The sequence below is a fragment of the Canis aureus genome, chromosome 3 (genome assembly GCF_053574225.1).
Source record: "Canis aureus isolate CA01 chromosome 3, VMU_Caureus_v.1.0, whole genome shotgun sequence".
In the NCBI taxonomy this organism is placed as follows: domain Eukaryota; kingdom Metazoa; phylum Chordata; class Mammalia; order Carnivora; family Canidae; genus Canis; species Canis aureus.
The window spans coordinates 37,450,562-37,477,659 of record NC_135613.1 but is presented as its reverse complement, the minus strand read 5'-3'; the positions used below and the strand labels follow the sequence as shown (position 1 = coordinate 37,477,659).

The following is a 27,098-nucleotide window of genomic DNA, read 5'->3' as shown; positions in this document are numbered from 1 at the left end:
GACAGAACAAGCTGATGGATGGTCAGTACCTAGAATATCACATGGCACTGACTCGCCTTTGAGGAAATGTTATTTGTCTTCCCTTATCTCCTTGCACTATAATCTCTTGTTACTTACTGGTACTGCAGTTTTCCTCTTATTTTCCTCTGGGGAATCTAAACACTTCATACTGGCAGTATCATCGGGAGCCATGTGATTGAGGGGTTTGCCATTTTACTGGGAAGACTAGTTTAATTGTTGGCATAAAGTTCGTTGCCTTGGTGTTATAAGCCAACAGACTTGAGGCTCTGAGATACCATCTGTTTCTCAGAAACATTTTTCCCCAGAATCTTCCCTGAGAATATAATTTCCCACTTAACTTCAGAGACACATTTTTTTTTTTACCTATCTTGGGATATTATTATTTTTTCCCTTATGAATAATAACTTGTAAAACCAAATACAAAGAGATGTAGGTATAGAATAGTAACTGGAGTCTGGTGAGATAGAATTATATTTCTTTCTTTCTTTTTTTTTTTTTTTTTAAGAATGCAATCCAGGGCTTCAAGCAGTGTAACTGGAGTCTGGTGAGATAGAATTATATTTCTAAGACATAGGTCTGAAAGTAGCTCTCCACTACTCTAAAATCACTGATGAGTTCCCAGTGACCACACGGTAAAGTTCAGGTACAATTTCAGTTAACATCTCCCATGATGTTTTGTACTTTCCCACCTTTTACTTCTGCCCAAATCATTCTTTCATGCTGTACCCTTCCTTCTATCTCCAGCCACTGAAATCAGGTGGACAGCAAAACATTTAAAGTGCATTTGATTGCAAGTAATAGAAAAGCCAATAGTGGAATTTATCAGTTCATGTATTTAAGAAGTCAAAGTTGGTTTGACCCTGTATGTATTGGCACACATACTTACTGTTTGGAAGAAACCAAATCTGGGAAGTGAATGGGAGACCTGGGAAAATTTGGTGTTATATATAATACAGTCTTGCTTTCCCTCTGGTTTCAACTCTAGCAGGAAATTTAAGGTCTAAATACTATGAAGAATTCATTGGTCTTTTTAAATAGGTGGTCTGTACTGCTGAGTCATGGTTATTTTACATCATCACATCAATGGTTTAATTTTATTATTACTTTAATCACTACTGCTCAGCAATTTCCTCAGCTCACAAAATGAGTCAGGATAGTTTGTGCTTAAACTTCTGTGCTCTGCAATCAGATCTATCTGGTTTGATTCCTACCTGGTCATGTGTGTGTGTCTTTTAATTCTTACACCAACTTTGTGAAGTGCTGGGTCTTTTCACCCTCGTTTTGCACCTGAGGGAAATGGGCTTTGGGGAGTTGAACAACCAGCCTGCCATCATACAGATGGTAGGGCTGCACTTCAAGCTCAGGACTGTGGGAGCAAGGTTCTTTACTTCTGTGGGTTTTCTTCCATTTTCTTTATCTTTAAAATGGGATAATGAGGGGCACCTGGGTGGCTCAGTCAGTTAAGCATCTGCCTTTGGTTCAGGCCATGATCCCAGGGTCCTGGGATTGAGTTGGGATTGGGCTCCCTGCTCAACTGGTGGTCTGCTTCTCCCTCTCCCTCTGCCACTCCCCCTGCTTGTGCTCTCTTGCACTCTTACTCTCTCAAATAAATAAATAAAATCGTAAAAAAAAAAAAAGGACAGCGTTTGTGAATCAATCAACACCATGACTACCCAGAAATAAATCTTCAGTAACGTAGCTCTTACAATGATGATGAGATTTGCCCTTCTTATCTTTTTAATCAGAACCAAATTAACTACAAGTATGAAAACAAATGTAGGGAGGGAACACCGTTCCTTGAGACAACCATAAAAAGAGTTCATGATGATTAATCTAGTTAAAATTGCAACCCTCAATTCAAAAGCCTTATCCTGCCTTATTTTTCTCCAGAGAACTCTTTACCATCTGATATACTATATTTTACTTACTTGCCTTTTTAGTTTTACAGATTCCCCTCTAGAATGTAAGCTCCATAAAAGCAGGAATCATGGTCTGTTTTGTCCTTTGTTGTATCCTCAATCTCTGGAATGGTGCTTGCAAATAATAAGTGCTCAGTAAATATTTGTACGGTGAACGAATTAACTAGCAAATTAATTCATCAAATAAGGATTACAAAAATAACATTTCAGATCCCTTTTCATTCTGAGATCCTCTGATTCTGTGGGTTTCCACAAATTTCTCAATCATTCCTACTTTTGAAAGATAGGATAGTGGGAAGGAATCTATCTCAGTTATTTTCCTGGCAAGGTCATAGGGGATGTCATGAATCTCGAGCTTTGTAGAGCCATGAGCATTATTCTCCATGTGTTCATCCTTTAGGCTAAGGTATGACTGCCCCTATGTTTGGTTGGCATTACCTATGTGTCAGACACCAATGTCATGTCAAAAATCAATAACATCATGCATTTCTCAGCACGTACTCATGGGGAGAAGTCACAACCACAGTTCCTGCTGACTCTTCTATTACCAGGCTAGCTACTGGGACTCCACAATCTTTGATCTAGATAGAGTTCCAAATTGTCTCTCACCTGAACTTCAGATCTTTCCCCACCATACTCGTGTTTTCTCACAATAACACAGATCACATCAGAGATAATGCTTTCTAATTGGATAGCAACCACCCTCATTTCTTAATGAATACCTTATATGGGAGGACTTAGTCTTTTATAAGCAAATGCAGAGTCTCCTCATTACCCCGTGTCCTACTGGCCACTCAGCCTTTTGAGGCTGAAGGGTTCTTGTTCTTGGTGTCCTCAGATCACTGTTCTATTCCCCACTCACACATCTCACTATATCCCTCTTATAGTAATTCCTTTCAGGCCCTTGGCTGCAAATATCAACTTTATGCAGGTGAATTCTCCACCATCTAGTCTCTCTCTGAAGTTCCAGGCCCTGATTTCTGTTGCAAGCTGGACATCTCCACTTGGGCATCTCATATATCCAGTTTCAACATGTCCACCCTGAAGTTATCACTTGTGTGTGAAGCCTGCATTCTTATCTCATTGAAGGGCAGAACCATCTTTCTGGTTCCATAGACCAGAAACCTATATGCCATCCATGAGCATTCTCTGCTTCCCACCTCTTCTCTATGTCTTGGCTGCCAGTTGGTTTTCTAGAGATGTGCATTCAGAATTCTGATAACACAAATGTAGCCATTCTTCATTTGTATATCCTAGTAACAGGCCCTTATCATAGCTCAAATATATACTTTTAAAGATTTTGGCTATTTATTTGTTTATTTATTTATTTATTTATTTATTTATTTATTTATTTATTTATGAGATTGTGTGCACAGAGGGGAGGGACACAGGAAGAGGAAGAGAGAGAATCCCATGTGCACAAAACATGGAGCCTGACACAGAGCTCGATCCCATGACCCTGAGATCATGACCTGAGCTGGAAACTGAAATCAAGAGCTGGACACCTAGGCACCCCTCAAATACATACTTTTAAAACTCTTTTGTCTCTAGTCTTTGCTTTCTCAAATGCAATCAGTTCACAGCAACAAGGGTAATTTTTCTAGAACACAGTTCCAACCACATCACTCTCCTGCTTAAAACTATGGTGACCTCTGCAGGAGTGAGTCTAAGCTTCTTGATTTCATCTTGACCTAGCTCTCTGGCCATCTACCACCACGATCCTTACTTCCCTCAACTACAGATTGCAGGGGATCCCTGGGTGGCTCAGCGGTTTAGCACCTGCCTTCGGCCCAGGGTGTGATCCTGGAGTCCTGGGATCGAGTCCCACATCAGGCTCCCTGCATAGAGCCTGCTTCTCCCTGTGTCTCTGCCTCTCTCTCTCTCTAAAAAACAAAACAAAACTACAGATTGCATATATTAATCCCTCTCTTACGGGGTCATAGTGAGAATCAAATGAACTCATCCATGTAACATGTCATATTTTCAGCACAATGTCTGACACATAGTAGGTGCTCAACGAATGCCAATTTCCTTCCTGCTTTTTTTCTGGAACCAACATTTGGAATTGATCATAAACTTCAGTGAAGATTTCTCTCCTGTAAAGTGAGCCTGAAGAGTTTCTATCTGCCTTTCCTTTGCTGGGACACAAGCTGAACATCACCTCCCCTACCCCCCGCACTCCATCTCTGTGATGACAGATCATCAAATAATTAGGGCAGCAAGCACTTGAAATTGTGTCAGCTCCCTGATGGCTCTGTTCCTAAGTGGCTGGCCTAGTACTGAACAAGACATGTGCTTCTTCCATGCCACTTCCCCAAGAACCCCGGGCCTCTGCCTGGGATGGCTGGAAGGAAGGAAAAGGAATTCCTGGGTCTCTGACTCTGTGGGCAAGCAGTCTGCCGTGCCTCCACAAGAGGTCTTTTAGGAGAGTTTTTGGCAGTGAGGGTTAAAGAGAAAAGCACAGAGGTAAGAATCAAAGTTGTGGATTTAAGTCTTGGCTGCTATATTTCTAGTACAAGTCACCTAACCTTTCTGAGCCTCAGTTTCCTTAGCTCTGAAATGAAGATCATGCTTTCTATCTCAGTGGGTTCTTGGAAAGATTTAATTAAATAATGAATGAATTACATAAGATATAACTTCAAGATAGAGGGCAGCCTGGGTGGCTCAGCAGTTTAGCGCTGCCTTTATCCCAGGGCATGATCCTGGGGACCCGGGATCGAGTCCCGCATTGAGCTCCTTGCGTGGAGCCTGCTTCTCCCTCTGCCTGTGGCTCTGCCTTTCTCTGTGTGTCTCTTATAAATAAATAAATAAATAAATAAATAAATAAATAAATAAAATCTTTTTTTTTAATTTTTAAAATTTATTTATGATAGTTACACACACACACACACACACACACAGAGAGAGAGAGAGAGAGAGGCTGAGACACAGGCAGAGGGAGAAGCGGGCTCCATGCACCGGGAGCCTGACATGGGATTCAATCCCGGGTCTCCAGGATCGCGCCCTGGGCCAAAGGCAGGTGCTAAACCGCTGCGCCACCCAGGGATCCCGTAAATCTTTACAAAAAAGATACAACTTCAAAATAGAGACACTAAATATTGTTTGCTATGATGAAAGGCATGAGGGGAACAGAGTAGTATTCTCAGAGCTGACTTTCTTCCTACTTCTTATCTTGATGAACTGATGAACTTGTTAATTATACTGAGTTTTAGTATATTTATTTATAAAACAGGGATAATTACTCTCACACTTAATAGGATGGGTTATGTATATGTTTTTGGTCAAACCATAAAGTAAGAATAATCACTATTATTACTGTTATTCATGCTAATAATGGTGGATATAATAATTTATCTTTACTAAATTGGGACAGTGAGTGATACTGTTCTTAGAGGACAGTGCCCCAATTGGAAGCCATGGGCAAGTCACTTAATCTTTGCTTCCTCAAACATTAAGTTAAGAGGATGAGCTTTTTTTTTTTTCATTTTATATATAATTTATTAATTATAAGTTTACATAATTTAATCTTTAGTATTACATTTTTTTTAAGATTTTATTTATTTATTCACCAGAGACACACACACAGAGGCAGAGACACAGGCAGAGGGAGAAGCAGACTCCATGCAGGAAGCCTGATGTGGGACTTGATCCTGGGGCTCCAGGACCACGCCCTGGGCCGAAGGCGGCACTAAACCACTGAGCCACCCAGGGATCCCCCAAGAGGATGAGTTTGTTGGGCACTTAAAACAGGACCTGGTGCACAGTCAAGAGTGCAATAAATAGAAACAGCATGCGCTCAATAAATCCATGTTGGATAAATTAATGAGTAAATGAAAAGTATAAGTTATTTTATGGGGTTATCTTGAAGTTTACATGCAATTAGAAAGTGCATTATGTACTGTAGAGGGGGGTACACCTAAGGGTACACGTAACATACATCTGTTATGTGGCAGATGGGTCATGTAGCATGCCCGGCTTTCTCCTGCCATCTCTTTCCAGAATCACCTTCTTCATCATGTCTCTGGGTGCTCTTCTGATGCAGCAGAGATAGACTGCCCACACCTACCCTCCTGGGGACAGGGCCAAGGCTGACGGTGAAGCCCAGGGAGACCATGGTCTTTTGTGTCAAACCAAGCAGAAGTGACAGTAATAAACACTTCAGAGGTGCCTTTGCCTTACTTCATTCCCACTCATTCCCACACAGTCTAATTCAGAAGAACACCGAACCCAAGAGTCAGAGATTTATGATGGTTTAACCTATAATGTTGCTTTTGAGGTTCTGGAATATTCCAAAAATCTGTGCAGACATTTTTTAAGCTTTGCGTGTTCCAGAAAAATCGTGCATGAATATATCCCCTTTTTTCTAAACATAGCTGAATTAAAGAAAACACTCCTGCATAGAATTTGAAAGCTTAGAGGATCTTAATAGACACAGGATGCTCAGATAAGGGCTTCTACCACAACCTTCTACCCAATTGCTTCTACCTCACCTTTGGCAAGTGGCCCACCAGCCTCTGAGAGCACACTCCTGGAGATGAGACACTTGCTATTTTGTCCAGCATCTCATCTGTGGAGCCAATACCAACCTGCCCTGAATTTTAGCTCCTTGATCCTACTTCTGCTTTCTGGCATCCCACAGTGGAAACCTTGCTCTTGGTGTTCCCACCTCAGATGTTTGAGAACTATGCTCTTGACTTATCATCTTCTGCATGCTAAGCCTGTCTTGAAAGTTTTCTTGCTCTATTATAATTTGTGATAACTGTCTCTGTTGTTTGTGCAGATAAATCTTATGATAGTCCAGACTCTGTCCTAAGTGCTTTGTTTATTTAGTTTTAAATCCTCATCACAGTCCATGAGTATAAGACTCTCCCTCCCCCAGTTTTATAGATGAGGTAGGTAAGGCTCAGGCCAGCTAGTAAAGGGCATAACTGCAGAGCCTGCACTCCTAATCCCTATTCCACACCCTCCTCCCTTTATGCAATGTTACAAATAAAAATATAAATAGTTCTATTATAGATACCAATTGTTGGTAGGCTGCTAATTGGTGGACTCTGCTGGGGTTTTATATTCATTAGCTCTTATCCTCACAAGAACTAGGCAGGGAGATCTCATTGTTTACAGGAGGGGAGCCAGAGGTTTCAGAAGCCAGTGATTACTTTTACCTCCCTCTTTTGCTTTATCAAGGAAGCTCATTCATTCAAACTTGGATTCCACATCAGATGAGTGCCTTCGCTCTGGCAGGCACTGCGCTAGGCACGCGGACGGACAGTAATAGACAAGAGTGCCTCTCCTAATGGTACTTACATTGCCTTGGGAAAATAGGCATTAAACACCTAATTACACAATTGCTTACTTAGCTTACATAGTGATGTTAATCACTCCAATGAAGAATTAACATTATATGCAGTGCTCTGAAGGAAAAGTGAAGTGTATAATGAGAGTAACAAGAAGATCCAAGATTGTGGGATGAGAAGGGATTAACTAGTCCAAAAGGAAACAGAAAGGAGAAGGAACAGTCCCGATAGTGGGAACAGCATAGACAAAGGCCCTGAAGGGTGTTGGGATACAAAGGGGATGAGCTGTAGGGTAAGGCTGGCGAGACAGGCCCAGGGGGCCATTCCCCTACAGAGCCATGGGGACCCGATGAGAAGTCTAGCCTTTGACCTGGGAAATGTTTAATTTTGCTTTGAAAAGATCATTCTGATTACAGGGCTGAAGATGGACAGGTGAAAAACAGGAGATTATAAAACTTATCAATATCTGATGAACAGGTCTCTCCCTGGGAGCTGGGCTCTGTGGGTCTGTTAATACAGCCTCTCAAGGCTGCCACACAGTGCAGGTCACAAGCCTGGCCCTGGAGCCTAGATGCCTAAGTTCCAAGTCTAGGTCTGCCCCTAATTAGTTATGCAACCTTGGTCAAGTTACTCAATCTCTCTATGCCTTAGTTTCCTCATTTCTAAAATAATAGCCACTTAACATGGTTACTGTGAGATTATGTGAATCAATAAATACAAGGTACATAGAACAGGGCCTGGCACAAACTAAATGCTATTTTGTAATCATTACTATTTTTGTAATGGCCTCACACACTAGATTGAAAGCAATTGTGGTTAATTAAATCCATAAGCTCGCTATAACACAACCCCCAAAAAGTTTATGAGAGTTTTAAGTCTAACAAATTAGTCTGGAGTTGCATGTGTTTCCTTTTCTGTCCCACAGTGTCTTACATTATCTATTTATTGTTTAGAGCAACTGCCTTTTCTCCCCCTGCTGGAAGGACATTCTCCTTGCTTGGGTTGCTTTTGGCCTCCTTCATCTCTTTAGCCTCCTTTCTCTACTCCATCTTACTCATAACTTAGCTGCAGAGAGCTCCCTCTTTTACCCCTTGTGGGGGACCCTGTGAAGTGCCATCCAGGTCCTCTTGCAAGGAGGGGTTGTTGGCCCAGCTGCTGGTGAGCGGACAGCTTCTGCTTGGTGGGCCCTTGTGGGATAGCCTCAGCTGCAGAGTACTGCCTTGCCAAGGTTCCACCTTTCCCCAGGCAACACCCCACCCAGTGACTTTATGCCAAGGGATAAAGCCACACACTGACAGTTCTGCATGGCAAGTCCAGCTGCAGGAGTCCCCTTCGGGCTAGCTGGTGCCATCCTTGGGGTTGTATTACAGCTCAATCGACCCCTGCTTCCTGTCCCTCCTCCACAGGTGCGGACCCCCAGATACCTGTCAGACATTCTGCACACTATCCTGTATCAGAGCTGGCCTGACAGAGATCCAACCAACTCGAGACTATGCCACTGTCCCTCAGAGCTGAAAGGAGACCTCGTTGGCCCCACTCTCCCCTTTTGTGCCAGCACATTCTCTACAGTTTCTTTATAGCTTGAATCAGTCTGTCATGAACTGGATTTGTTTAGTGCTTGTTTCCCCTCACCCCAGTTCCCTTTACTAAAATAGAATATTCTTGTCTGCCTTGAAGACACTCAACAAATATCAGGTAAATTACCATAGTATAATATAAGGGTTAAGTTCACGCAGCATTTGAAGCTGAGCTTCCCAGATTCAAATCCTGACCGTGATGCTTATTAGCCAGTCATCTTCCTGCCTAAGCTTTTAAATGCTGACATCTGGGCAGCCCGGATGGCTCAGCGTTTTAGCACTGACTTCGGCCTGGGGTGTGATCCTGGAGATCCGGGATCAAGTCCCACGTCGGGCTCCCTGCATGGAGCCTGCTTCTCCCTCTGCCTGTGTCTCTGCCTCTCTGTCTCTCATGAATGAATAAATAAAAATCTTTAAAAAAAATAAATGCCAGCATAAGCCCTTGGCCTGCAGCATGTGCAGAATAAGTGTACCACGAATCTCAGCAGTAGAGTCCATTCAGTCACGAGGCTGTTGTGAGGAGTAATTGAGATAATAGGTGCACATTGCTTCGTTAGCACAGTGCCTAGCTCAGAGGAAGCGCTTGATAAATGATCTGTTGGTATCGGTAATTGTCTTCACTAAGTGGCCAGAAAGCAAAAGCATGTCCTCGGCCTCAGCCTCAGCCCCCTCTGCTGTGCCAGGCACCAGGCTGAGCCCACTGGAGGCACAAAACACAGACGGCCCAGTGGGTGAGCCGTCCTCGCTTCCCTGACCTGTAGGGCACACAGCAGTCTGCCCTCACCCTGACAACCTGCGCACTGCCTAGGCCAGTGCCGGCCCCATAGCAAACACTCCACCACGCACGTCACAGAGGTGGTTCGGACCAGATTTCAGTCCCATCTCAATTGCTCAAATGCGGTCTCCATGGTGACTCCCAGTCCAGCAGTTGGAGGAAGGTGCATCCAGATCTGGGGGCTGGCACGCTGCAACCTCTAAACACGTGCCATATTTTTTCGAATTTCTCAGACAGATTGTGGGTTGTGTGTTCATTAATTAAGATGAGAGTAATTGGTCCCAGAAAATAGTCTGCCTATCAGCTTGCAAACCACGAGGCCCTGTGGTTCTTTCTCTCCCGTCTCACATCTCTATAGCTGGTTTCTTGGCTCCTGACTATTTCCCCAAATCTCCAGGCCGTCATTTAACTGTAACAGTTGAAGAATAAAGGAAGAGTAGGATTTGAAATAGAATTTCCCTGGCTTATTGGAAGTCGATTCATGCCTAGGAAGGAGAAATAACAACCCCCCTCATATGTCTGTAATACTTTGTGATTTTTTAAAATGCTTTCCTATAGGCAATTTCATTTATTCCTCACTTCATCACTGGGAAGAAGTTATTATTTTTTTTTAATTTTTATTTATTTATGATAGTCACACACACACACACACACACACAGAGAGAGAGGCAGAGACATAGGCAGAGGGAGAAGCAGGCTCCATGCACCGGGAGCCCGACGTGGGATTCGATCCCGGGTCCCCGGGATCGTGCCCTGGGCCAAAGGCAGGCGCTAAACCGCTGCGCCACCCAGGGATCCCTGGGAAGAAGTTATTATTAAAGGCATTAAGAGCTCAGGCTATGGAGCTCAAATCTTGTTTCCTCCTCTCAGTAGCTGTGGCAATGGCAACTTGTTTGGGCTTTTCATGGGTCACATTCCCAATGTGAAATACACTAAGTAAGGACCTTCTCTGCAGGATTAAATTGTGGACAAAATGAGATAATCGACATAGTGAGCCCTCAAGGTTTTTGTTGTGCATATAGAATATGCCCATTTTACGGATGGAAACTAGGGTCTCTGAAATGTCCAGTTACTTGGCCAATATCTCTAGCTTATAACAGGTTTGACAAGGTCTCTGAGATGTCCAGTTATTTGGCCAATATCTCTAGCTTATAACAGCCTTGATAAAAAAATATCTCTAGCTTATAACAGGCTACACTTCACATTCTCTGATTCCTAAAGGGACACTTAGTACTAGCTACCATGGGCTGAATGTGTGTTTTACACTGGACTTTACATCATGGTGCTTCTGGTCTACACAGTGCCCTCTGAGAGGTTGTTATGTGCAGGGAACACATTTTTTTCCTATGATGAGGTTAATTTGTGAGCCATTGTGAAAGTCTATTTTTTTTTCTTCTCAAGACAAGGTGACTTGTACCCTTCCTCAGTGATTGTACCTCTGGGCCATTTCAACGAGCTGTTATTTATAGCATTTCAACCCCAGAGCAGCCCAAAGGCTCTACTGCTTGCTTTACCTTCTGTAATTAGTTTGTTCTTTTCTATCCCTAAAACAACCTGTTGGGTTCCAATGGAATGTGTCTTTTCTGACATTCTGCTGTGGAGGACCAGGGTTTCTTGGGGGTGAAGATCATGTTGTCCACCCAATTGCCAGACAGTGCCGAGCACAAAACCTATTTATTATAGAGTAATCTCTCACTCGGTACTTATTGCATAGATGAATGAATCAATCCATTGATCAGTAAATCATATGCTAGGCTCATATGTTGAGTTTGGATTCTGGCCTTCTCTGACTTTTTAGGTTCATGGCTCATCGATCCCCACATGCAGTTAGTTATCTCTCTTTGTGTGCTTTTTTGACATTTCTTACAAGTCGTTCACCCAAATCCTGTTTTTTCTGGGTCCATTCATGGGAAAGTTAGTATAATGTATTATTTATGATCGTCTTGAGGTTGTAAGGACTGGGAGACTTTCTCAAAGCAGAAAGCCACCTGGGTGCCCAGGCAGGTCCTCTGTCCCATGGCCCACCTGGCCAGGCATCAGGGGCTGGGATTCCTGCTGCCAAAGTGAGTGCTTCCACTCTGTACAAGGAGCAGAACCTGGGGACCTCAGTATGTTTTCCCACATGTTAGCTTTGGGTCTGTGTATGTTGTTGAGGGGCAGAGTAATGCTGAAAGATGGGTATTTCAAGGAGGAATCTGGAATAGCTACGTGGAAGGTCTTTGAGGCAGGGAGACCAGCCAAAGGTGGCTGGAAGATTGGAGGCAGAAGCTCTGGCTGTACCTTGCATAGGATCCTCTCATTTGAAAGTGACTGAGAACCCAAGGAAAAAAACAAACAATAGAGAAGAAAGCCCTGGAGGAGCACTAGCAAGACTTGAGTTCTAATCCTTGCTTCATCCTTGAGTCTATAAACTTTAAGAAGCTTAGTAGCTCTCTGAGCCTCAGTTTCCTAATCTTTTCCGTGAGAGCAAGTTATTCTTTTCTGGTTTATTTTGTTGTGTTATAGCAAAGCTCAAATGAGATAATGGCTGTGAAGGTTTAAGAAAGACGACATAGGCTACATGAGACGAACTTTTAATGTTATTGTAGGGAAGTGAGGATATATATATATATATATGATATTTTAATATAGTGTATGTTTCTTTGGATGAGACAGCTTCTTATTCTAAGGAGAGAAATTGGTTTGAGCCCAAGGCTCATCATTAAATCAGCAAAATGATTTTACTTTTGTTGGCCTCAGTTTCCTTACTATTTGAAATGGAAGTTAGATTAAATGGTCTTTAAATTACTACTAAGAGCACGCTAGGATACTAAGTCTGGTTAATTTATGGGCAGAGCAGATTAGCTATGTGGAAGAGACTTCTGTCCCCATTTTTGGGAAAGGAAATCACATTTACTGATTACTGACTGCATTTTGTCAGGTACATGCATTCCCTAGTTCATTTAACTGTCACACAGCCCTATGAGGCAGACTTTATTATCCTCATTCCACTAAGAAGAAACAGCTCCAGAGAAAGTTATGGGTAGAACTGTCCCTTGCTCTTCTGAATTCATGTGTTGGAGTCCTAATCTCTAGAACCTTAGAATGTGACCGTATTTGGGAATAGGGCCATTGCAAGAGTAGTCAGTTACAGTGAGGTCATTGGGATGGGCCCTAATCCAATATGACTGGTATCCTTATAAAAAGAGAGAAATTAAGACACACACACACACACACACACACACACACACTCGCACACAGACTACCATATGAAGATGAAGGAGAGGTGAGAGCAATGCTTCTACATGCCAAGGAATGCAAAAAAATTGCAAACCATCAGAAAATGCAGTAGGAACACAGAACAGATTTGCCCTCATAGCTTGCCAAAGGAACCAACCCTCCAACATCTTGATTTAGGACTCTGAGCCTCTAAAATCCTGAGACAATAAATGATATTGTCTAAGCCTCATTTTATCATGGCAGCCCTGCTAGGACACTAATACAGAGAGGTTAAGCAACTTGCATAAGGTTGCAAAGCTTGTGTTCAAATTCAGGTCTGTTGTATTCCAAAGCCCCATAGACTTGTCATTACACTCACCCTCCATATCCTGCAGTGTCAACCCTGTGAAGGAATAGGGCCAGTGAAGATGTTCTGGACTTTGTTTCAGACCCTGAGCATCCTCTTCCCGCAGGCACTGCTGGTCCTCTAACCTGCCTAAGGAAGGAGATGGAGTCATCAAGGATCAAGGGCCCTTTCCTCCTCTTCCTTCTTGTTGGCAGCACTGGAGGAAGCAGCAGGGAGGCAGACAGCCCCTGGCTTGGCTGGCTTCCCCAAACAGTGGCTTCCTGCAGTTAGAATGTGGCATCCCCCTGCTGAGGAACCAGATGCCCCACATAGGAATGTGATGTCACGGCAGGAGGGGTTGCCGAGCAAAGGTAATCAGGGAGAAGCTGCTCAGGCTAATGTTGCCTTTTGTCTAACAGCCCATGGCTCCTGGCAGAGACAGCTGAGAGTTGGCAGTTTACCCCAGGACCTGTGTGCACACACTTCTAAAATTGGAGACAGGCTTTCCTGTTGGCAGTTTAGGACTTCATGGGGACTCGGGCAGAGAGCCCCATAGACTCCCCAGGGGGTGGAAAGGGCAGCAAGGGAGGGACTATCACAAGAAAATCTCTGTGCCCAGGCACCTGAATTTTGTCACTTTACCCTCTCACCTGTCTTCTCCACAAAGCGACTTTAACTACTCTCTCTACTCAGGGAGGAAAACAGGTTCAGGAAGGTGAAGTGGGTTTTCCGAGGTTATACAGCAAGGAGCAGGAAACAGATTAAAGCTGTTCTGTCTACATGAGTCTCTATGCTTTTTTTCTCTGCAGCACAGACCATAATGCAGAGAAGCAGTGGGCACAAGTCTACTTCTTTCTCCAGTGCTCCTGAGCTTAGAGAGTCAGTAGGGGATGGAGTAGGAACTCAGTGCCCCATGGGAAATAGTTTGAATTTTGGTTTTCTGCCTAAATCCCAGATTTAATCATGTCTTTTAGCAGGTAAGTCCCTACTGGCTCCAAGGAAAAGTCCCAACCCCTCAACCTAACTTTCAGGCCTTCCCTTCCTCATCTCATTACCAATTTCCTTCAACACTGAGAGTCAGGCATCTGGCATCCCTAACTAACCCACTTCCTCTAAACATACGCTTTTCCCACTGCTTTGCTTGGGCTGGTCTTTTCCCTAGTTTGGTATGCCCTGCCCTGCATTGCATGAGAACTCCTGCACATACATCAAAACCCAGTGTTCTATCACAGTGTCAGGGCTGTGAAGGCAGCACAGTACAGGGACTGTGGGCACAAGCCTGGAGCAGGACCTCCTGTTTGTGGACCCTTTCTCTGCCACTTCCTAGCTGTGTAACCTTGGGAAGGTTGCTTCACCTGTTCTGACTTCATTGCCTCATCTGTGAAATGGTGATGACAGTAATGAGTACCTATTCCATTAGTTTATTGGGAGGATGAAAATGATCAGCATTTTGATGATTTATAGTTTTCTATTTAGTACACTGAGCTATTAATTTTTCCTTGCTTGTCTGCCCACTAGACTGTGTGCACCTTGAAAACCCAGGAACTGAAATCAAGGAACTGTGTCTTATTTGCCTCCCATAATTCCTAACACAGAACCTAGAACCTGATTGACAAATATTTGTCAAAAAAACAAATAGATACATATATAAATGAAAGCAGATTTGAAGTGGCACACTCATGTGGGTATCCCAAGCATCAACCAAGTGGTTACAGCATTATTAACAGAATTAATGTCTACTGAGTGGTTTACTGTGTATCAGGCACTGTTTAAACACTTTGCCTTTTAGGGTGCCTGGGTGGCTCAATCAATTAAGGGTCTGATGCTTGATCTCAGCTCAGATCTTGATCACAGAGTTGTGAGTTCAAGCCCCATGCTGGGCTCCATGCCTAGCTCCATGCCTGGCTTGGAACCCATTTTTTAAAAAGTTAAACACTTTAACACTCATTCAATTGTCTCAACAACCCTCTGGAGTGACTGTCATTTCATCATGATTTTATGGGTGAAAGACCTGAGCTACTAGGAGTTTCAGTGACTTCCTGGTGCTGTGCAACTAGAATATAGCAGAGCTGGCTCCAACATGGGCCTGGCTCCAGCATCCCTCATCATTGCCACCACATTGCACAACCCCTCGGGAAGGTACAGTGGTGGTGACTGGCTCAGTTAATATTTGCTCAGCAAGAGAAGGGTCCTGAAACAGCAACAGGTACTGAGAGAGAGGATGGAGTGAGAAAGGCCAATGGACTAGGTTGCGTTTGGAGCAAGCAGGTGGGTTTGGGACCTTCACTGCATATGGCCCTGGTACATGCCTCACTGCTGTCTGTGAGTTATTCTGGTTGTCTTAAAGGAATTGAGAGCGCATGGCCATCAGATAGCAGGTGTGGTCCTATCTGTGTACAGGAAGATGGAGAAGATGAATCCTTCCTTTTGTTTTGTGTTGTGTCCCTAGCATCTAGTGTAGTGAGACACATTAATATGTAGCAGTTGAATAAAAGAATGAAGAATCAGGATTCAGTAGTTTGCGCAGGTATCTAATATCCACTTATGTTACTTTAAGTCATTTCTCATGCATACATCAGAAAGCCCAGGTTAGAGAAGAGGGTACACATCTTCACATGATGAGATTCTGCCTATCCAAGAAGTGCATCTCTCATCACTGCCAAGTGTAGTGGCCCTCAAGAGCCCTGTGCTTCTGGAGCTCCAGTGGGTAGGGTTGCTATGAATGATAAGGCCCCAAATGATCTCAGTGCTGAGCAAATATTAACACTTTGAATCAACAGCACCTCCTTGATTGTGGGGAAAACTTTCTGGAGGCTGGAAGAGAGTTATGCACCACGTAATAGTCAGGCATGGGTGATATAGTGGGAATGGGTGGCATAAATGAGTTTAAAGCAAAGATGGATTTGCACTTGGAAACTGAAATCACGCGGTGAGGTTTGCTGGTGGAATTGCACAGTACACTGGAAAGAATGCCAAGAATAATGCAGATGGGCGACTGGCTGTCTCAACCCGGGCTTTCCATTGTGGCCAACTGTAAAATGGGAAAATTAATAGTACCTACCTCAGTGGTGTAGCAAGGAGGAATAAATGAATTAATACAAATAAAGCACTTGGAACGGTGCTGAGCAGGTAGTGAGCACTCAGTGAGCATTAGCATTAATACATACTAGGTACCCTTAAATACAACTAAAAATAAGAGACGGGGCCATTTTATCCTCACAAACCTTGCAAGATATGAACAGCTGGTCACATGACTCTTATGTGTTGTGATAGGTGCCATGATGGCAAAAATTCAGGTTGTTTTGCGACTCAGAGGATGGGTTTCCCTCAGCTAGATTTGGAGGGTCAGGGAAGACCTCACAGAAGGCATCGCATGATGGAGGAAATGAACAAACAGGAGGTGGTCACCTGGAGAACAGGAGAGAGGATGCCACTAAGCAGAAGGACTAGCAGTGTGTGCAGGGACCTGGAGGGAAGAGCCTGTCCATTCTGAGAACTCCAAATCAGGCTAGCTACAATGTGGAGTTGCTGGGTAGATTGGTTTCCTAAGGCTGCTATAACAAAATACCACAGACAGAGGGCTTAGTGATAGAAATGTATCTTCTCACAGTTCTTAGGGTTGGAAGTCCAACCCCAAGGCAGAGCACAGCTCTCTCTTGGAAGGTTTCAGAGAAGAGTCCTCCTTTGTTTCTTCCTAGCCTCTGGCAGCTGCCCACAAGCCTGACATTCCTTGGCTTACAGCTGCCCCACACCAACTTCTGCCTCTGTCTTCCCCTGGCTGTCTCCCGCCCCCCGCCCCCCATGTGTGTCTTGGTTTGCTCTTCTTATAAGGACACCAGTCATTGGACTAGGGTCCTCCCTAATCCAGTCTGACCCCATTTACCTTAATTACATTTGCAAGGACCCACTTTCCAAATAAGGTCATATTAGGAGGTTCTGAGTAGAAGTGAATTTGAGGGAACGCTACTCAACCCAATATGGTTGGGGTGGCCAGGGGAGTGGAAGTGAATACAAATAAAATGAAGAAAACTTCATATGGAGAGATTAATCATAAATAATAAGAAACCAACATTTATGAGCATTTACGGCATATTGACTGTGGTGAGCACTTTACACATGTAACATGCAGACTCTCTTGGAAGGAAAAAGCATCAGGTTGACTGAGGCCAGAGAGAAAACTCAAAGCTCAGAGTTCACACAATGTGCCATTAGTCAGGGTCCCAGTAGGAAACAGATGGAACTCTGGGATTAGGATAATTCAAGACGGTTTTAACAAAGGGACCGTTTACCAAGCAGGGTAGAGAGAAACCACAAGAAGTAGATAAAGGCATCTGTTGTTACCACCCATGGGTCTAAAAGAGTAGCTACTGAAACCCAGAGCCCAAATATTATGTGAAAATAGCCACTGTGAGAAGAGCTCTGACCTTTGGTTGAGGAAGGTAGCTGTTCAAGGTGACTACAGGGGGAGAGAGTCTGAATGGATACCTTGACTTGATTTCTTCTTCTCTCTAATCTCTTGTTGAGACCCCATTGGCCTACCCTAGCCAGAAGCCAAAGGACAAGAGAGCCCATTCATACGTCAGCCATGTGAGGCACTGAACTAAGAGGGGAAGGCTAGATTGTGGATCTATAGAGGCAGGCAGACAACATCTTGCATGAGGACATTGATGAAAAGCAAAGCCTAGGAGGCAGAAGAGTCAAGTTAGATTGTGATGAGAAAGACCATTTAGCCTAACATTAAGAATGAGCATAGGATCTGGGGTGAGACAGACTTTCATTCAAATAAGTTGTTTCCTCCATGTCCAACTAGCTCTGTGACTTTGGGCATATGTCTCCTCATGCAGTTATTGAGATGATTGTACACACCAACACGATTAAAGTGCTTAACACAGTACATGGCATTTTTTTAAAGATTTATTTATTTATTTATGATAGAGAGAGAGAGAGAGAGAGAGGCAGAGGCACAGGAGGAGGGAGAAGCAGGCTCCATGCAGGGAGCCTGACGCGGGACTCGATCCCGGGTCTCCAGGATCGTGCCCTGGGCCAAAGGCAGGCGCCAAACTGCTGAGCCACCCAGGGATCCCCAGTACATGGCATTTTAATACTCAGTTGGCATCTACTGCTATTGCTGTTACCATGAACAGCATTGGGCAGCAATCTATTGTCGTGGGGCCTCTCTTGAAGGGCTGTAGCCAGTCACAATCACAACACACAGCACTAATTCATTCATTTGCACATTGATCCATTCAGCATGTGTTTGTGATCATCCATTATGTGCCCATCACTGGTCTAGCTGGTAGTGGTGAATAAAGCTAATAAAATTCTCTATTCTTGTGGAGCTTACATTCTGATGGGGATATGATACGAAAATGATGAGTGCTATGGATCAGAGCAGAGCAGAGAAGAGAGATGAGGGGTGCTTGGGGTGGGGTTGCCAGTTGAAACATGGTGGCAAGATGGATCATTGAGAAGGCGATATGTGAGCAATGATCTGATTGGAGTTAAGGGAGGGAAGCCAATCTGATCCTGGAGGGCTGAGGGTTCTGGGTAGAAGGAAGGACAAATGCAGATACTGAGGACAGAGCACACCAGAGAATTCAAGAAGCAGCAAGGATGCAAAACAGTGGGAACTGAGTGCAAACAGGTCAGGGAGGTAATGGGCCGATCTGTAGCCCACGGTCTTTAAAGGACTGTCTTCCTCAAGACACAGGGGCACATTCTGCAGTGCTGGGCACCTCATATTAACACAGTTCCCCATCTATCAAATAGGCATAAGAATCCCCATTTTGTTTACCTCCCATACTATTGTAAGGGGCCGGGAGGAAGATGGGTTGTGATGTTGTTTTGAGCATAATTATTAGGCAAGATGATGTTTTTATTGCTTAGTAATTTTGCTTTAGGCCTCCTGCCGCTGAGTAGAAAGACTGCCCATGCCCTTGAGAATATGCCTGTGCTGGACCATTGCTTGACAGCAGGTTGTCGTGTCTTTTACAGAAACTCATCTTCTTCCTTTGCTTCTTCAACTCCAGGACCTGGTTTTTAAAACAGCAGTTTCTCCCCGCTCTGCTCCATGCCCCAAACCTCCTCAGTGGAATTATAGGCCAGTAATTCACAGAGGCCTGTTATTTATCCTATATGCAATAAAGACTTTCCATAGATTATAGGAAATAAATGTGCTTTTTACTGTCATCCATGGTTCTTATTAAATGTATCTCCTCGGTGGGGAGATATCTTTGCGGGACCAAGCAGTTTTATGTGTGAGTGGCCAATGAACTGATAATGGGTTTTATGTCTAGCAGTAGCAGCAGCAGCATGGCAAGCAGCCCTTCGTTCACTGCAGTAAGGAGTTGTGGATTTCTCACACCACAGTGTGTAAATACTTCTCATTAATGTGGTGGTCTGTACTTGTAAATAGAGAAGCTGGCATTCCCCATGATATCTGCTGGTGGAAACATAGAACACAAGAAGGCTTATGTAGGTGAGGCAAGAAGCCTATACCAACAATAAATGGCATGAAATTATTAAAAAGGATGGAGCAGTGGAGACAATACTTGGCACAGTTGAGTCTATAAGTTATGAATAGTTTGGATTTTTTTTTATTGCGGATACAGGAACTGCTCTGTTATCTCTTTTGGTAGGTAAGTGGAAGGAGCAAAGGCAACTAAAATGTATAGATAGTTATACTGGGCACCCAAAACTTCACATATACCATGTTTTTTGATCTACAAAAAAATAAATAAATAAAACAAAAAAACACCGACCCAACCAACCTACCAAAAACCCTGGTGAAACTGACATTTTAATCCCAATTTTATATATGATGTGAAAGGAGGTTCAGGACTAAGAGACTTATAATTGATAACTAACTGAGCCAGTGTTGAAACACTGGAAACTTTGTAGGACTGAGTGTCTTCATCTGTAAAACAGGGATGTTAATGGCACACCTGTAGATTTGTACAGAAAGGACCAGCATGGTGTTGGTGTGTAGTTCATGTCAGGCAAAAAGAAAGTCCTGACCAGCTCTGTATTTCCTTGCTAACTTCTTCTCTCTTTTTTCTTCTCTGCAACAATATATATAAGTGAAAATGGGGAGCATGTAATGATGCGGGCCTATGGTACAGGTGAGATGATGGGAGGTCAGATCCAAACCAGGGTCTTATCAATATGACCTCATGTACAGTGGACACTACAGGGCTCTTGGACTTTTATTTGAAATCACAGCATTGGTGTAGCTTGCAGAGTGATTTCATAGTGTTATTTAAATGTTAATATAGAAATTAGGTTTCCATCACAATTGGGGAAGAGATGAATGAGTTGATATTCACTGATACCTACCATAAAGCAGCTACTTACATATATTATCCTCATCATATTTCTAAGAGAACATAAGTGTCTTGAGGCCTGGAATTTTGGTCTGTTTTTGTTTGCCATGGTACCTGCAGCACCTAGGTCAGTATGTGGCAGATTGTAGAATATCAGCATATATTTGCCGAGGCCGTGGCTTTAGGAACAGCACACCAGGTAACACCCATCAGCCACATGCCACAGAGCAACTCATGAAGATAAAGCAATCTGGTTAATTCTCTCTCTTATTTCCCTAAATATTGCTTAGATTAATCCCCTTCTATCATACTATACATACCACATCCGAAACTCCATCATATTTTACCCTTATTCCTGCTGTAGTCTCCACTTTGTGCTCCACACGGTAATTTAATCCATGTCTTACTATGTAGCCAGAAAGATTTTAAAACAATGCAATTATATCACTCTCCTGTTTAGTATCTGCCAATAGCTCCATGCCTTCTGAATGTAGGTCTAATCTCTCTCAACTCACAAGAACCTGCTGGATCTGACCCACTAATCTCTAGCCCCATTAGTCTCCTCTTTTTGTTCTGGACTGAATGACTTTTAGGTCCTCAAATGAGCCATCTTCTCTCTTGCCTCAGGGCCTTTGCACATACTGTTCTGTCTGCCTAGAACACTGCTCTATCCACCCTCCACACCTCTTCATACAAAATCTTCTGTCTAGATGATCTCTATTCATTGTTATAGATTCCATTCAATGTCATTCTTCAGAGGCCCTGCCTTAGATCTACCCCATAAGGTTCCCAACTTCATGCTTCCATAATGCCCTGAATGTATTCTTTCAAACACTAATGGTTTTTAAATACTTGTTTTCCCCACCAGGAAGGCCCTATGGAGGAAGGGGTGGATTATATCTTATTTTACTGTATTGTACCCTATACAATACCTGACATATTATACCTGACATATAATATGTGCTCAATAAATATTCATTGTATAGATAATCATCATTTAAATACTAAGTGTCCTGCAGATGAAGAGTCATTCCCACTTTTCAGATGAGGAAACTGAAGTCCAAAGAGATTAAATTTCAAACTCAAGGTCACACAGAAAACGACATATTTAAGAGTCAAATCTAAGTCTGACTCCAAAATCCATGCTCTTTCTGCTATTCCAATTAATTGTTCTAACAAATCAAACATTCTGCTTGCTAGAAGGTCCCAAAATACTTTATACAGTTGGTACCAATTTGCAAAGAATCAAACAAACCAAACACAATCAGTCCATTCCCCAAATACTCAAAAGGCCCTGCAGAGCATTTCAGGGTGGCAGCGGAAGGACTCTTGGCATAATTATCATTGGAAAAGAGTTTGGAAATAGTTCAGGTTATTTATATTTCCCTTTTTCTAGATTCCTGATAAATAGTCTCTGATTTGACTTCCAGCTCACAGAGATGATCTCGTTTACTTCCTGGCCTGAGACAGTGTTAGTACTAGAGCCCATATTTCTCACACGTATGGAATAGCATGAGGGTCTTTCATTTATTCTACTGTGGCCTACGTCTGTCCCTCCCCTTACTATTTATGTTTCTGATTTGACATGTGGTAATAGTAGGACACCCATCCCACCTGTTCTGTGAGATGCCACTCATTTGTACATCCACCAGAGGGCAGCAGCAGCAGAAAAGGACAGCCTCCCCCATGCCACACTCCATACCTTGCTGTCCAACACAGGAGCCTTGGGCCCCATGTAGTTATCGGGCACTGGAAATATAGCTAGTGCCACCTATTAAAATGATAATGTTTGGTTATATTCACTTAAAGAAAATATATTTAAGCTAATTTCACCTGTTTCTTTTTTACTCACTTAAAATGCAGTGACTTTTAATTTTAAGATTACATATGTAGCTCACACTCAAGGCCCACACTATATTTCTGTTGGACAGCACTGCTTGATACAATCTATAGAATAATAAAACAGAATTTTCAGAATAATTACAATTTGAACATAATCTTTCATCCTATAAATAAGTATGTTGTATGAATATATCATAAGAATTAAGGGGGATCTTAGAGCTTATCTAGAATATCCTTATTACATGGCTAGAAAAACTGAGGCCCAGAGCAGTGAAGCAACTTTGCCTGAGGTTACACAGCCAGTAAACAACAGATCTAGTCTTTGAACCTGGGCCACTAGCACCAAATCAGTTTCCTTCATTCAGAGTGGCCAATACAGGCATCACAGAGCTTAGAATGTGTCCCTGAGAGCCTACTTCCGAGGCACCAGCACCAGTGCCTGGCACATTGTAGGAGCATTTTTATTCAAATCCCACTTGGTCCGAGGTGCTGTACCACACTGCACAAAAGATACAAAGATAAGTAATACCCAGGCTCAGAAGATACCAGATGGATAGTAACCAGTTAAAATCATAAAACAGAACTACTGGCAAAATACAACTGAAAGCTAATATGGAAATATATTCAACCTCACTAGTAATTAAAAAATGCAAATAAAAATCATGGTGTTTCATTGTTTGTTACCTTATTCATATTCTTTCTAGTTTCAGAGGGACTTAAAGTAGTTCATAATCCTACAGTAGAAAAAATCAATAGAAAATAGAATCAATATAAAAAGTAGGCTGGGGGGGAAGCCCCAGTTGTTCTTTCTGCAAATATGGGGAGGGGGATGAGGCTTCATTCCAAGTAAGTGGTTTGGACTTTATGAACATTTTAGTTACCATGGTGTCCTTTAACCCAGTTTGCTTGGCTTTAGAAAAAAAAAATTCAGTTACATCCCATTGGATGTTTGATAATACACTGAGCAAAACATTTAACTTCATTTAGTGTAGGAAAATCCAAAATTCCCTGGCTATTCTTTAGTATCAAAATGAGAAATTCCTCAGGAGAAGAAATCAAGTGTCTTATTCTGTCCCTCAGTTACTGCCAGGAGACCTCACACATAATACTCAACTCAACAAAGCTTTGCTGAGTGCAGGCAGATACCTACATTTATTCTGTGCCAGTTAGGTGCCCGTGCACTTTACAAGCCTCTTTATATAAATGAGCCCATTTAATAATCTCAAAATCCTGAGAATTTGAGTCACCATTTACAGCTAAGAAAAGAGACACTCAAAAGAAGGAAAGAAAGAAAGAAAGAAAGAAAGAAAGAAAGAAAGAAAGAAAGAAAGAAAGAAAGAGAAAGAAAGAAAAGAGACACTCCAAAAGATTAAGAAACATGCCCCGAATCTTTGGTTACCAGGAGGCAGAGCTGGGATTTGAACCCATAATGTAGATTTTTCCAAAGCTTGTGTTGCTATGTCCCTATGTGAACAAATGGAAGAATAAAGGGGGAAAAAAAGAATACAGGAGGGGGAAAGAGAGAGAGAGAGAAAGAGGAATGAAGAGAAGGACAAAGATGGAAGGGAAGGAAGGAGTGAGTGTGGAATTACGTGTCTTTTGGCACATAGTCTAAGAAAGACAGAGCAGGGTCAGAGTTTCCCTGGAGAAAATTATTCCTGACAATTTAGAGAGAAATTTTCTAAAATAGCAGGTTAGGAACTCAGCCACCGTGGAAGGCTTAGTTCTCTGAAGTTCCCCCAGGACAGTCTCCTCTCTTGCCACCTCATTATCACCAGGAACAATCTGCATGGCCAATAATGAGGGAATCTTAATGCCGGCAGTCTCCGGAGTGGGTAATGGTCTTGCATGAAGAGCGCAGGTCACAGGATCAGGCCTGGATGCTGGATAGTGAGCTGTGTGGAGCTGCTGACTCTCCCCCTGGACCAACAGTCCATTAGCCCTTACCCCCTCAGCAGGACAGTAATGAGAAGGTGAGGCTCACTCCACAGACCCCTGCCAGCAGATCACAGGGTGGGGTGGGGGTGCTGCCTCCCCAGGGGCAAGCACATCCTGCCACCGAACCTGACCAGCCTGCTGTCCATGGGGTGTCCTAGGTCTGCCTGCAGGATAGCATGTGTCCAGAATTCTAGCTCCTCCCAAGCTCTGCTCCTAACAAAAGTGCACCTACATTAGTAGGGAGCCAAGTAGTAGGGAGCCAATTTGACATCTGTAACGTCCTTTTTAATTTCCAGTTGTGTATTTCCACCTGTGAGTCCATGCTGCTTAGTGGATAAGGCAAAGACTTTGGAGCCTGAGTTTAAATCCTAGCATCTCCCCCCTTCTATCAGCTGTATGACCTTGGGCATCTTACTTCACATCTATGAACCTCAGTTTCTCACCTGTCATTAGGAATAATAATACCAGCCTCATAGGTTTCTTTGGATTATTACTGTTATTAATAATCATAGCTAAAACTGAGTACTGTGTGTCAGATTCTGAATTAATTGTTTTATACATATTATCAGTAATCCTTGTAACTCTACATGTGGGTATTGCTCTTATCACTAATTTACACAAACAGAAACTGAGGCTGAGATTGAGTTAGTACATGTCAGAGCTGAGACCTGAGAGACCTGTCTCTCTGATAGTCTGTAACCGTAACCACTATGCTCTCTTGAAATTATGAATTGAACACCTAGAACCAAAAGCCTGACACAAACTATGTTGTCAGTAATATTACCTATTTTCTCCAGTACTTTTCTTTTTCTTTCTTTTTTTTTTTTTAACTAATGTATCCGTTAGGATCCGGTCAGGAAAATAGAGGTATTTCAAGCAGAGGGAATTCAGTACAGGATTGGTTGCATGGATGTTGGAAGAAGTGAGAATCCAAAGGCTGACATTGTGGCAAGCCAGACACCAGTGATGAGAGGAAGCCATTTATTTAATCCTCAGTTTAGAGGAACACAGGGAGAAGGTGATGCTAGCAAATCCCAGAGACTAGGGTCACCTTCAGATGCTAGGAACTTAGAGGAACAATGGAAGAGATGCTACTCCTCCTGGAGATGTCATCTCCTACAAACTTGACAAAGAAGGACAGACAGAAGAAATCTGAGATCAAAATGGCAGGTGCCTGGCATATCTAACAACTCCATGAAATAGGTAGGTTGAGATTATCGTCTTTTTTGACTCTGCCAAGTATCCAATCAATGGCACAATAGCGGTCCCATTTTATAGAATGAAAAAGTAAAGGCCAGACAATAAATAACAACCAGAGCTCCAAAGAGGGAGTCATTAATCCTGTGGAATTCAAGGAAGGCTACAGAATGGGAGGGAAATTCCATCATGGATTATGGACAAGTAGGGTTTTGTCAAATGGCTCAACGTGTGAAAGGGTCTTCCAAGCAGTGAGAACTGAAGAAGTAAAGATATGGATTCATGGATTGAAAGGTTTAAGCTGTATAGTCTCTGAATTTCCTGCCAATTATAACTTTTTATTTATTTTAACTTTGAAATCCTACTGGAGACTAGAGAGATACATAATCTATAGTTTTCCTAGGAACTTAAAGGATCCATTTTCTAATACTGAGCTAAATCCCTGGATCCCTGTTTCCACTGGCTATATGCTATCCCTTCATGTTGATGCAGAAGTTGATATGTGGGTGGGGAATGTGTTGCTAACAAGATCTACCCCGAAGGGACAGAGAATTTTGTTCTCTGGTTAACATAGTTGGGAAACAGCAACACAGCAGCTATACACGTTAACGTTTCAGTGACCCACTTCTAGGTTATGTTGTCAGAACCTTTGATCTGCATGTATTTCCATTATACAGACCCCTTTGCACTGAGTTCAATGGCTGAACTTTGCTGCTGACATCACACCTGCCCTCTTGGAGTACCAACCTCCATTCCTAGTGGTGGATGGAGTGTTTCACTTGAGGAAATGCAAATCTGATAAAATGTAGCCTTTCTCCTCCTCCTCACTTAAAATCCTTCAGGGGTGCTCCATGCCTTCAAAATAAATCTAAGCTCCTTTAAATATCGTGGCTCCCTCCTGAGTCTCTCTGTCCCCTTCCCTGACCTGTGGGTTTCAGATGTATTGAATTGCTGTTCATGCTCTTACTTCCATGAGAACCGGTGCTGTCCTCACTGGAATATCCTTGCCCAGCTTCTGTTTCTGTCTCTGTCTATGGCTTCCTATGGGGACTTCTCCTTGCTTGCACCCCCTCCTTCTGTGTGTGTGTTTTGTTGCTTGCACAGAACTAGTGCTCAGTATTTGTAGCTTTGGGGGTATTGGATCTTCTTGAAGGCCTGCTATATAGTAGCAATTTGGTAAATGGTAGCTATCAGGGTAGTGTTGCTATGTTTCATTTCTGCCTTCCTAGTACCTAACCCAGTGTCTGGCACACCTTAGGCTAGTAGATAAACGTTTGTTGTATATTTGAAGAAATGGAGATTTAAAAATAAAACATTCTAAAAGCCTCCATCTAGGAGTGCCTGGTTAGCTCAGTAGGTGGAGCATGTGACTCTTGGTCTTGGGGTTGTGAATTTGAGCCTCATGTTGGGTGTAGAGGTTACTTAAAAATAAAATCTTGAAAAAAAACAACAAGCCTCCATTTATTAAATATGGTACTGTTAAAAAATTGTCTATAATTCAGACTTGCCTTAACATGCTCAGGTAGGAGCATGCTTCCAAGATAGTTGGCAAGAAGTCCAGTCCTGCTTTTATTAGACAGCCATTAAAGAAGCCAGCATCTCTTTATGCATGGCCCTCTAATTTTATTACCTTTGCTCCTCAATTCAGTAGCCACCTGTGACAAGGCCT

The 27,098-nt window shown here is 42.9% G+C and overlaps 1 protein-coding gene across 13 annotated transcripts in view; it reads left to right on the top strand.

Moving 5' to 3' along the window:
• DAB1 (DAB adaptor protein 1) overlaps nt 1-27,098 on the top strand; it is a 1,166,965-nt gene that overhangs the window by 208,170 nt on the left and 931,697 nt on the right. The window lies entirely within an intron of this gene.